Source organism: Dama dama, chromosome 4, assembly GCF_033118175.1.
Source record: "Dama dama isolate Ldn47 chromosome 4, ASM3311817v1, whole genome shotgun sequence".
NCBI lineage: Eukaryota > Metazoa > Chordata > Mammalia > Artiodactyla > Cervidae > Dama > Dama dama.
In genome coordinates this window covers 30,042,999-30,055,979 of record NC_083684.1, presented here as the reverse complement: position 1 = coordinate 30,055,979, position 12,981 = coordinate 30,042,999, and the positions used below count along the sequence as shown (strand labels likewise).

The 12,981-nt window shown below is 49.5% G+C and overlaps 1 protein-coding gene across 2 annotated transcripts in view; it reads left to right on the top strand.

The window, feature by feature from the left end:
• The window catches only part of GNAO1 (G protein subunit alpha o1), a 176,513-nt gene that overhangs the window by 53,518 nt on the left and 110,014 nt on the right, over positions 1 to 12,981 (top strand). The gene's annotated exons all lie outside the window — the stretch shown is intronic.

Sequence of the window (12,981 nt, the reverse complement as noted above, 5' to 3'; positions counted from 1 at the left end):
CTGATAAGGGATTTGTATCCAAAATACATAAAAAACTCTTAAAACTTAATCATAAAAAGGCAAATACCCCAATTTAAAGATGGGCAAAGGATCTGAATAGATTGCTCTCCAAAGAACTTATGAGTGGCTAATAAGCACGTGAAAAGATGCTTAACATCATTAGCCGTCAGGGAAATACAAATCAAAACCATGGGATACCACGTAACACCCACTAGAATAACTAGACTAAAAAAGATAACAGCTAGTTTTGGTCAAGGATGTGGGCAGTTGGGACCCTTATACACTACTGGTGGGAATGTAAAATGATACAGCTGGAAAACAACCTGGCGGTTCCTCCAGTGATTAAACATAGAGTTACCTAATGGCTGTACAGTGTGACTTCATGATTTCATGGTTGGAAAACAACCCAGGTTGTCAAATGGATAAGCAAAATGTGGTATATCCATACAATGAACTGTTATTCAACTGTAAAAAGAAATGAGGTACTTACACATAATACAACATGGATGAACCTTAAAAGCATTATTAAGCTCAGTGAAAAAAGCCAGTCATACAGGACCACATATTATATGATTCTGTTCATATGGAAGTCCTGAGTAGAGAAATTGATAGAGACAGAAGGTGGATTACTGGTTTCTCAGGTGTGGGAAGGGGTGTGGGGGACGTGGGGGAGGAAGAGGGGTGATAACTAAGGGCTTCAGGGTTTCTTTTTTAAGTAATAAAAATGTTCCAGAATTGACTGTGGTGATGGTTTGCACCTATCTGTGAACATACCAAGAATCCTTGAACTGTACGTTTTAAATAGGTGAATTGTATGGTATGCTAATTATATCTCAATACAGCTGTGAAGAATATTTATTGAGTCCTTACTAGGTGCCGGGCAGAGTTCTAAGCATTTGTGCCGACAGTAACTCATTTTATTCTCAAGATCAACCAGTGAGGTAGGCCCTGCTGTATGGATATATTCCCCCATTTTACAACGGAGGAAACTGAGGCAGAGTTGCCCAGGGGACTGTTCTCAGCTTAGCACATGAGGAAAGTGAAGCACGGGGTTCCGGTGCCGCATCTCTGCCCACGCAGCGAGTGCAGATTGGAGAGTTGCAGTAGGGTTCCGGGCTCCTGCTCTCAGCCAGCCACCATGCTGCAGTAGAGATGAAGGAGGGGGTCACTGCCCCAGTGGGTTACAAAGAGAAGGAAGCCCCAGAAACACGGTCTAGATCACCATCCGCACTAATTCACTCTGGGACTTTGGTTAAGGCAGAGCATTACTGGGCCTCCATGCCTTCATATCTTCCACCATGTCTTAGGCTCGATGCAAGAGGGGTTCTTGAAGGTACTAATGAGGATCTGTGGACAACCTTTAGCATTAAAAAAAAAAAAATTCTAGCAGGATCCTGTCTGTTATCAGGCCTTGCCAGCTAACGAGACCACAGGGCATCTTTGCTCTTGGCTGGAATTACATCCGACCAGGGCTGTAACCCTGGTTACCTCAGGCTGATGAGAAGCTCTGATTAGCAGTTACATATCTGACTGCTTAGCAAGAACAAGAAACTGAATCCTGCGTTGCTTGAGAAGTGCCGTGTGGTGGGATAAGCCTGATTCAGAGCCCATTTTGGGGCCGCTGAGTGGGGACGGCCAGTTTCAGGAGAGCTTCCACCTTTCTGTCACACAGTGATTCTCCAAGGTCACTGGATCCCCATGGGACTTGTCCTGTGCTGGACCCCCAGCGTTCTAGTCGCTCAGATCCTAGTGAAGGAAGCGTTCTCTTACCACCCAGGAATTCCCTGCGGAAGGCGGGAGCCCCGGTGGGCAGGGGTGGGGGTGGGGGAGCAACCACCGTAGCCAGGCTGGGCGAGCGCTTTGCTGTGAAGAAGGGCAGGGCCCTCTGTGCTCGGATCCACCGGTTTTTCTCTTAATGTAGGCGGAGGCCGAGGCCTGGGTCCCAGTCCTCAGCACCATCCTCGGCTGTGCCTGGAGAGCCGAGTTAGGAGTAATGGCCCCTCGGGTCATCTCCAGCACTAGTGTTCTCTGGCAATAAGTTTCCCAACACGGTCTACTAAAATGTTCTCCACTGACTAAAGTAGTGCCTGTAGGATAGGCCTGTGCTAGAGCCTTAGGACAGCTGAGGCGGGAAGAAGCCCTCAAACAACATTTATTTCATAGATGAGGAAGCCCTTCAGGTTTGTTTAAAGAGCTGCCTCAACCAGCACTGTTGGCCTGGAGAGAGGTGGTGGCCTGCCGTCGGCTGCTGCTGCTGATCTGATAGTCAGGATCATTTTTATCCATGCACAAGGAATCAGCAAGGACTGCTTCTGCTCCTTGCAACTGCTAAATTCAGTTCGGGTGGAATTTATCTTGTGATCACAGCCTTGGTGTTCCGCTTGATTCAGCTTGGCTGGGGCGATGCTCAGGTCTTTTGTAGAAGAATGCATGGCTGTGGCCAGTTAAAGGGTGGCCTGCCCTAAAGCGGCCAGAAAATGCCGCTCACTGACTCATTCGTTAACTCATGGACCTAGCAGGCCTTGCCCCAGGAACTTGGGGAGTACCAGAGCAGTTCTCGTGAATGTGTTCCTGACCCAGAAAGAGCCGACGGGTGTACTGAAGAAGGTAAACGTGGGTACTCATTAAGGCAGAACATATTTGGACCAGTGGGAGGGCTGGGGCACTGAACAAAGAAGGAGCAGCTCTGGGATTGCTAGAGGCCCACAGGAGGTTTTCTGGAGGAGATAGCATTTGAGCTGCCCCTGAGGAATAAGTAAGATTTGGGGACTGATATGGTGTACTTTCTCTGTCAAAACACGGCCCACTGAGAACAAAAAAACAAAAAAACATTCCCAGTGCCAAGACTGGAAGCTGGAGCTGGACAGTGGAGCAGGAGGGGGGTCCTTGAAGGTTACCAGGATAATCACTCCCCTCTTCCACTCTCAGTGCTGGGTTTCATCCTCCAAATGGTGGGGCTGATGAGACAGATGGTCAGGCGCTTCCTGCTCTGACTTCTGAAAATCCAGTCCAGGCTGCTTGTTTTTTAGGAGCACTCTGTGTGCAGCTCCGTGCATTAGGCGCTGAGCACGGCCACGCGCTGTGCTGAGTGCTTTGTTTGCACCAGAAACACCCAGTGAGGCTTAGAGATCAAGTCGCTTGCTCACCAGGTTCATCCATCCACTTAGTAAATAATGGAACGTCTGTGTGCCCGATACTGCCCGAGGCAGAAAACGTTGAGCAGCGCAAACACGCCCTGTGCACCTGTGGGGCTTATCACGTCTTACGGAGGAGAGGGACACTAAACACCTGAACGGATGTTCTCATAGACTTCGGAAAACCAGTAGGTCTGTAACAGACTCGGTGTGTTCTGGTGAGGGGCAGTCGGACTCAGATGCAGATCGTTCAGAGCCTGTTCCATACAGACTGCCCAGCTTCTCGCCAGCTAGGTAGTCTTTTCAGGGCCCCTGCTCGATCAGGGACAGAAGTCAGGTCTCCCACCCTCCTGGGTCACAGGTTCCCTGCCACTCAGGTTACTGTCTCAGGATACACACCTGTCCGCACAGCTGATGGGAAAACATGGCTGACTCCCGCATGCCCTCTTTGAGGGGAGTTTGGTCCTAATACCCAACTCTCGTTTCCATCCACTATGAGCTCCCAAGTCCCCGGTCTTGCTAACACAGTTGATAAGCTTTCCTCAAAGGTCATGTCATGGAAAACTCCTGCTGAAACCTGCTGGCAGCAATCACAAAGGGCATCAGCGAGAAAACCTCTTCCATGGAGTGTCTATGTTCATGGAAACGTACCAGGGTTACAATCCAAGACATTGGAGCCCGGTACACACAGGCCAGGATCCTGTTGCAGGCGTCCCTGGGCCCTGCTGCTGCCCGTGACAAGAGGATGCTGGATGTCCAAGTTCAGTGTCTCTGGCTAAAAGCAGCTCTAGGAAACTTCCTAGCTGGGGGCCAAGAAGGACAGGGAGCCAATGTGTTCAAGAACCAAAGGTGCTTTTCCTCTGCTGGGATTGTGTTCAGGGGGAAGCTCACAGCACTGCAGCCCTCCAAACCCCTGCTGTGGACCTTGCCCCCCAAACCCCTGCCATGGACCTTGTTCTCTGTGCTTCCATGTTCTCCCTCGTGTGACAGTCCCTCAGTGGCCAGTCCGCTGTCCTTTCTTCCCTACTCACCCTCCTTTCCTTGCCTACAGCCCTTCCCCCTAGTACAGCCTTCTCATCTCTCTGCCCTGGACATCAGCATCTTCAAAAAGATTTTCTAAAGAGCAAAACTGTAATTTATGTTTGTTAACGAAATGAATTAATCAGTGAGGCCTTTTTATTATGTAATGTTTTGTCCATAAAAAGACTATATGACATCAATATAAGGTATTAATAAAACGCCCGTTCTGCTGAGTTAAATCTCCTGTGTGGCCCTTCCCCAGGGTAAGAGCCTCTCTAACTGGCCATGTTTCCTCTTCCCAGTCTTTACAAACAGGTCCCACTTGGTCATATGGTTCTAGAAACACTTAGAAAGCATTTCTTACCAGAGATAATCTTAGGTAATGACTCCTCATCATCTCACATACACGCGCACACACACACACGGCACTGTCCAGAGCAGACAGGCTGGCCGTCCTGAGCAGAACAGAAGGCCCTGAACTCTGTCGCCTGCCTGCCTCGGGTGCATGGTTTCCCTTACCTGGAATAACCTCTGCCCACACGGCCCACGTCTCTGCCTGTCACGCCCACCTCTTGTTCTAGGCCCCAGAGTGTCATGGTTTTCCAGAAGCCTCACCTGATTTCTCCAGTCAGCTCTGCTCCCTCCTCCTCTGAGCCCCTTTAGAACATGGCTGGTTTTTCCTTTTCTCTTGAGGCAACTGACATATTGCTGCTTTCTATTAAGGTGAGTTTTTCCCAGATCTTATCTCACACAGTGGATTATAAGCTTCTTGTGGACAGCCTTGTGTCTGAGTTTGCAGGGCCCAGTAGAGCACCTTGCACATAATGGATGCTCAGTGCGTAACTGGACCACAGGGACTTGAACAGTCCTCCTCCAAAGCCCACCTCACACCCTCTTCCCTGAAATTGTATAAAAATAGGTACCCCTGTGTCTCCCTAGGAAGTTGGGGGCTCCTTAAGTAGGAATGTGGTTGATTCTTGAAAAGTGCTGGCTGGATGAATAAATATTTCCAATTATTCTGCCCAAGATTGAGAATTACACCCAGTGCTTTCTAAGGCCAGAAGTCATTTAACCTATATCACTTCTTGGTAATTAAGCCCCATGTAATGATATTCAGAATTATAAATGAAATAGCATGTAAAGTTAAAGCAATTTTGTTATCAAGTGTGCATCTTCACAAGCACCATTGAAGATTGTGTTCTCTGCGCGTCTTAAAGTTTTTTTTCTTTTTTTTAATTGAAGTATATTTGATTTACCATGTTGTGTTAATTACTGCTGTATAGCAAAGTGGTTTGGTTATACATATGTGTCTATATACACACACACATTGTTTTTTCAATGTTCTTTTCCATTATGGTATATCATAGGATACTGAATATAGTTCTCTATGCTATACAGTAGGACCTTGTTGTTTCTCCATCCTGTGTATAAAAGCTTACATCTGCTAACCCCAGTCTCCCACTTCATCCCTCCCCCAACCCCCTTCCCCTTGGCTATCACCAGACTGTTCCCTGTGTCCATGATTTCATTTCTGTTTCATAGATGCGTTCTTCTGTGTCATAGTTTAGATTCCCCATCTAAGTGATATCATATGGTAGTTGTCTTTCTCTTTCAGACTTACTTTGCTTAGTGTGATAATCTCTAGGCCCATCCATGTTGCTTCAGATGGCATTATTTCCTTCTTTTCTGTGGCTGAGTAGTATTCCTCTGTGTGTGTGTATGTGTATAGATGGAGATATATTGGTTGGCCAAAAAGTTCATTTGGGTTTTTCCAAAGCATCCTGTGGAAAAACCCTAATGAGCTTTTTGACCAACCCATTATGTACCACATCTTCTTTATCCATTCATCTGTCGATGGACAGTTAGGCTGTTTCCATGTCTTGTTTGTTATGAATAGCACTGCTATGAACATAGGGGTGCATGTATCTCTTTGAATTATAGTTTTGTCTGGATATATGCCCAGGAATGGGATTGCTGGATCATATGGTAACTCTATTTTTAGTTTTTTGAGGAACCTCCATACTGTTTTCCACAGTGGCTGCATCAACTTACATTTTTACCAACAGTGTAGGAGGGTTCCTGTTTATAAAGGTTTGAAGTCTCTCTGTAGATATCTTTGGTGATAAGGGGTTCTGAAGGAGATTTTGTCTGCACATCTCACTTGTTGGCACCTTTAACAGAACACCAGCTGCTTTGTTTTAAATGACACTGTTAAGAAGAACATCTACAGTTCTTTGAAATGGTTTTTGACCTTTTGGTCAAAATGGCTATACCTTTTAATTGGACCGTCACAACAGTGGTTAGAGAGTTTAACATACAAAAGCTTCCACCACCTTTAACTGCTATTTGTTTTTCTCTGCTGCTTTCCAACCCTTGTCCATATGTAGCAAGGAAACTTTCATTTCTGCCAGGAGTGAAATTGAAGCGGTGACATGATCATATTGTAGACAAACTTTCTGAATACCTACAAAATCCTGTGCTGAGAGTGGTCATGTCTGATTCTGTGTGACCCCATAGACTATAGCCCACTAGGTTCCCCTGTCCATGGGATTTTCTAGGCAAGAATACTGGAGTGGGTTGCCTTTTTCTCCTCCAGGGGATCTTCCCGACCCAGGGATCGAACTTGTGTCTCTTGCGTTTCCTGCATTGGCAGGTGGGTTCTTTTACCACTGAGCCACCGGTGGAGGATGCAGAAAAGAGCTTGTCCCCTGAACAGATGTCCTCTCAGTGTCTGGCCTGTGGCTGGAGCTGCTCTGGTTCCCAAGGTGCCACCACGAATAAGGCGGAGCCCCAGCTCTCAGAGATGGGGAAGTAGACACCAAAGAGATTAAAAAAACAATAGCATGTTGGAGCAGATGGGCTGTGAAGAAAGCTAAAGCCAAGTAGAGAGGTAGAAGGAGCTGCTATTCTAGGTGGGTGGTCGGAGACATCCCCTCCAAGGTAGCTTTGAAGCAGAGATTTGAAAGACGTCTGGGAGTGAGGGAAGTGTTTTTGGCAGAAGGAACAGCCACCGCAAAGTGCAAAGGCCCTGAGGTGGAAGCATTTCTGATGTGAATCAGAGGCTTGGGTGGCTGGAGAGTGGTGGGCATGGGATGGGGAAATAGGGGGTCAGGCGAGGGCGCAGGACGCTGCGGCTGGCCATGTCGGAGGCTGCAGTGAGGACTGGGACTTTTCTTCTGAGTATGATGGTGCCTTTGGCGAGCACGGACCTCACTGTGGAGAGCAGCCCAGGGACAAGGAGTGGGCCCAGGGAGATAACCGGGGGCCTGAAGGAGCTGTTTGAGAAAGAGGCCCTGGTGGCCTGGACCAGGGCGATGGTGATCTAGGGCTAAGGCAGTAGAGTGGTCAGGTTCTGAGGATGTTTTGAAGGTGAAGCCGACAAGATTTCCTTTCCTACTGAATGTGAGTGTGCAAGAGAGAGGAGTTGAGGGTGAATTCAAGATTTTGGCCTGAGTAACTGGTAAGGTGGAGATGCTGCTAAATAAGAACACAGGAGAAACTGGTCTGGGCAGCTAAATCAGGAGTTTTGTGTGGTCATGAGAAGCTGGGCGAGCCTCCTCCTAAGTTTGTGGCAGACAACCCCCAAATGTGGCCTCAGCATCTCCCTGACACTGTGCTTCGACCCACACCCAGGAGGAAGACTTTCACTTTGCTGATGTTGACAGAGAATCCAGTGAGGGTGTGCTGGCTAGGGCAGTGCTGGGGGACAGGTGGGATCTGGGAAAGTTCCAAGGAGGAGAGGAGCTTGAAGTGAGCTTTCATATCAGGCAGCTGTGGTTGCAAGTGACAGAAAACCCAACTCAAAATGGCTTAGACCATATAGGAAATGATTTGCTCACATATCAAGAAGTCTGGAGAGCAAGCAATCCCGAGGTTGCCAGTGCCGCCGTCAGGGACCCACGTCTTTCTGTCTCGCCAGCCTTAGCACTTACCTGGCACTCTCACAACTCCAGGCATCCTGGCCTCTCATGACTACATCCAAGGGCATCCCAAGGAAGGAATTCTTGAAGAGCTCAGAGGCCTGGGCAGTTAGAATAGGAAGGGCCACAGCCGCTATTGCCCTTGTGCAGAAGGTGGACTGTCCTCGGCTTAAACCCTGTGCTGGGGCCAGGTGTCGTCGATGGCTGTTGGGTAGGAGGTGAAGCGCGCAGGACAGTGTCTTCCTTTGGAAAACACAGCCTGAAAGTGTTTTTGTTGTTCCTGCCTTCATTCAGGTGGTGTATCAGACCCTTTCAGTTGCAAATGATAGACATCCCTACCCGTCACTGAGAAGTGTGGACCCAAGAACTTGAAAGATACCGTCAGCACTAGTGTCTGTCTTCTCTGCCTTCCTCTCTGTTAACTTTGCTCTCAGATGGGCTCACCCCTCAGGGCCATGAGATGTGTCCTCAGCTTCGAATCCCGTGGAAACTGTGTTTCCTTACTGGACATCCCCTGAAAAGGCTTACTGCCCATGCTTCTGACTGGCTTGTGTTCCTATCCTTGAACCAGCCATCGTGGCTCTGGGGAGTGCAGTGTGCCCAGACCCCACCCTAACGACACTGAACAAGAGTGAGTGAAAGGTGGCACTCCAAACTCTTGATGACAGAACAGTCAGTAGTCCCAAGCCACAAACATCAACCCGAGATTCTACCTCCAAGTTCAAGAAATGTCTCTCATATTTTGTTTTGACATCCCCTTGTGTGTTTACAGTCTACAGCAGGCTATCTCAAGACCTGTCAGTCAGTCCTCACAATCCCCCTGTAAAGGTGGCGGGGAGAGATTTGGGGACTCTCCCACATTACAGAAGGGGGTCAGAGAACTTAATGACTTACTCTGAGTTGTCCAGGTAATAAAGACCTTTGAACCCAGATCTTCTGACCCCAAGTTCAGTGTTCTAGTCTACTCTGCCAGCAAAATTGCCTATTGCATCGAAGACTCACTGTGAATCTGTGTGCATATTTGATGCGAGAAGTTCTTAAAACTGCACAAATGAGATCAAGTTGAAGAGTCAACTCAAGGAGTCCCTGTGACTCGAAGGCTCAAGATATGTAAATGGTAAAAGAAAGAATGTCATTAAGCTCAAGGGCATGTTTTAATAACACTTAATTAACTTCTTTAAAATAGCAGATCTTTTCCCCCTCTGCTGAGATAGGTCCTGGGAAGAAGGATTGTAATATCTCCAGGTGGCCAAGGACCAGGAGGATTTTCCTCACAGCCTTCTTCATAAAGAAGAGCTTGGGGGCTTCCGTGGTGGTCCCGTGGTTAAGAATCTACCTGTCAGTGCAGGCACATGGATTTGATCCCCGGTCCAGGAAGATCCCACATGCCATGGAGGAACTAAGCCCATGTGCCACAACTACTGAGCCTGCGAGCTGCAGCTACTGAAGCCCATGTGCCTGGAGCCCATGCTCCTCGACTAGGGAAGCCTCTGCAATGAGAAGCCCATGCACCATAAGGAAGAATAACCCTCACTCACCACAACTAGAGAAAAGCCCGTGCAGCGACGAAGACCCAGCGCCGCCAAAAATAAATAAGTACATAAAATTACTTAAAAGTTAAAAAACTTGCCTGTGGCTGAGTCACCTCTCCCTCCCCAGCCTCGCCCTCCCCTGGCCAACATGCAAACCCTTGTCAGCTGAGGGTGCTACAGATCGTGGGCCAGAATTCAGTCTGCTTGCGAGGTGGGCACAGTGAGCTTTTTCCTGCAGGAGTCGATTCCATACCAAGTGGGATTATCTGCCCACCGCCATCTCTCCCCGAACTCCAGCTCCGGTCCGTCAGCCAAGCCGCCACTTTCTCTCGTGAACAAGTGGCTGCAGGGCGGATGCTGAGGCACCCCATTAGATTTCTGGGCGTTCAGAAGTATTTTCCTGGGATCTTAGACGGAACCTGAAGGCCTCAAGGCTAGAAGCCATCAGCTATAGTCTCCAATTCTCTGAGGCCCCGTTGTACAGACAACAAGTTAGACTTGTTCCCTCTAGGAGGAGCAGTGGGCAGATAAGTTACAGGGAGGGCAAGGAATCATCCTCCCACTTGCACAGTAGGGTCACTCGGGGGATAGAGGGAATTCTCACATCAGACGAGCTGACCAGGCTGGAAATGTGTTTGTGATTCACTGAGCACATAAATGAAGGCCCAAGGTGATTGTAGGTCCTCCACTGTCTCCCCACTGGTTATTAGCCTCTGGATGACAGAGCAATAGCGGGACCAGGTCTTCTGACTCCTCACCCCCAGGTTGGCCCTCTGATGCCAGGCTGCTGGCAGGACCCCCTCAGATGCGGGTTAGGGAAAGCTGCAAGTCCTGTGCTGGGCTGGCAGCCTCAGGCCACTAGGCCCCAGGGGAGCAGGGCGAGCTGGGCTGGCAGCACCTCGGTAAGAGCGCAAGCTTTGGGGTGAAACAGAAGCCGGCACCTGCCGCCTACTACCTGTGTGACCTTGAGCAAGTGAGCTCATCTCTCTCAGCCTCCACTTCCTCCTCTCTGACAGGCGGCTAATCATCGTGCCCTCCTTAGGAGTTGTGGTGAGGATGAAATGAGATGGTGTGTGTGAACCACAAGCACGACGTTTGGCATAAAGTAAATGCCTCAGTGTGTTCAGGCAGTGAGGCCGCTGACCTCTTCCATGCCGTGTCCGAGTCCTGCCCAGGGTCTCGGGAGCGATGCCCGGGTACCAGCCCGCTTTGAGGAGCGCGGCCTCACTGAGCCGGCCGACCAGGAGCAGCTCATCCACGTGCCCGTGTCAAGGATACTCAGGCAGGCTCCCGGGCGCCCGCCCCACCCTCCTCCTGGCCCCAGCCCCGTCCCGCTGTACCTTCTCAGGGGCAGCTTGGTGGGCCCTGTTTTCACAGGGGAGGGACGCCCAGCCGCTTTGCTGAACGGCCCTCCCACAGCCCCTAGGGCCTGTGTGGCAGGTGGAATCAGAGGAGGAGCCGTGCTGGAGCCAGGTCTGAGGTGGCAGTGGGTCTTCCGGGGATGGGCCCACCTGCTTGCCTCGCTGGCCTCATGCCAGGAGTGTAGCTGAGGAGTCGCTCCTGCCTGACCTCTGAGTGGCTGACGAGCCACCAGCAGCCGCTGCATCTGGAGCCAAGTGTTGGGGCCGGGAACGGCGTCACCCCTCTTGGGGGCCCTGTAGCCTGGCCCAGATTTTGGCCAGCTCTCCCGAAAAGGCTCCCTGAAGGACCCTGGGTCTGGTGCCAGGACCCATCACCCCCGCCCTCCCCTGGCCTGCCCGCCCGCTGCAACGTGTGACTCCTCTTATCACAGAGATTAGCGGGGAGGAAGCTGCTTGTGGAGACAGAAGGCCGAAGGTGAGCCCCACCGCGGCCGCCTGCCCGCTGGTGACCTTGAGCAAGTCACATTTCCTCTCCAAACGTGCTTTTTTGCCTGGAAGAAGAGAGGGAGAAGAGAACAGCTATCCTTTCTCCGTAATAGGGTATGTGTGAATGTCACATAAAATAACCATAAGGCAACGCTTGGTTGTTAGAGAAGATTTTAAAGAAAGTCAGAGGTGAATTTGAGAAATGAAAAGATTCTTTCCAGCCCAGTTAAGCGGATACTGACCACTCTTTTCATCTATTTGGAGTGAAAGCAGGCACTCTCCCTGGACCACCCTGCTAGTTTCAAGGCTGAAACTACAACTGCTGGGTCTCGCTCAGGTTTGACCCCCTGCATTGGGTGGTCTGCACAGACTGGAGATGTCTCAGAAGGCCTGGCCCTGACCTAGTGGGCTACATGCTTCTGTTCTCCTGTGAAAGCAGAGCTGAGGGATGTGTGGGTGACTAAGTGGGATGGGGGAGCCAGCACTGAGGCCCTACATCCTCCCCAGCCTGGGTAGGAGTGGGAGGGAGGTGTCAGGTCTTCCTGGGATTCAGTTTCCAATGAAAAATGTAAAACAAAGCAACCTTGTTGAAATTTTAACAGAAATTTGTGTTAAATTTCAATATATAAAGGAAGAGATTTTAAAAATAATACATATTCCCATTCAAGAACATATATCTTTTCTTCAAATCTTGTTTTATAGCCTTCAGTAAAAATTTCTTTTTTTACTATTATTATTTTTTAGTAATTTAAAAAAAATTTCCTTTTAGCCACTTTGGGTCTCCCTTGCTGCATTCAGGTTTTCCCCAGCTGTGTGGAGTCGGGGCTGCTGTGTGGTTGTGGTGCATGGGCTTCTCACTGCAGGGGCTTCTCTTGCTGCAAAGCACAGGCTCTAAGGTGCAGAGGCTTTAGTAGCTGTGCCCCATGGGTTTAATTGCCCTGTGGCTTAAGGGATCTTCCTAGACCCGGGATCAAACCTGTGTTTCCTGCATTGGCAGGTGGATTCCGACCCACTGAGCACCAGGAAAATCCCAAAGTGTCTTTTTTTGACGTATATCATACCTGGTGTGGGCGTGCTCAGTCGCTTTGGTTGTGTCCCACTCTTTCCGACCAGATGGACTGTAGCCCACCAGGCTCCTCTGTCCATGGCATTCTCCAGACAAGAATCCTGGAGTGGGTTGCCATGCCTTCCTCCAGGGGATCTTCCCAACCCAGGGATCCAACTGCCAGTTCTTTACCACTAGCTCCACCTGGGAAAAGACACAAATCCCTAATGTACCGCTTGATGGATTTTCACAGCGTGAACACACCTGCCCCCAGCATGGCCTGCGCTCCTCTCTTTTCACCGTTGCCTGCACTGCCCTTAGCTTCCAGCAGCTTAGATCAGTTCTGCCTGTTGTTGTATGTTCTGCAAATGGAACCATTCAGTGTGTGCTCTTGTTTTTGTCTTTTACTTGACATTGAGATTTATCCACACTGTTGGGTACAGTTGCTGTTTCTTCTCGCTGCGTATAGTATTACATTGTATG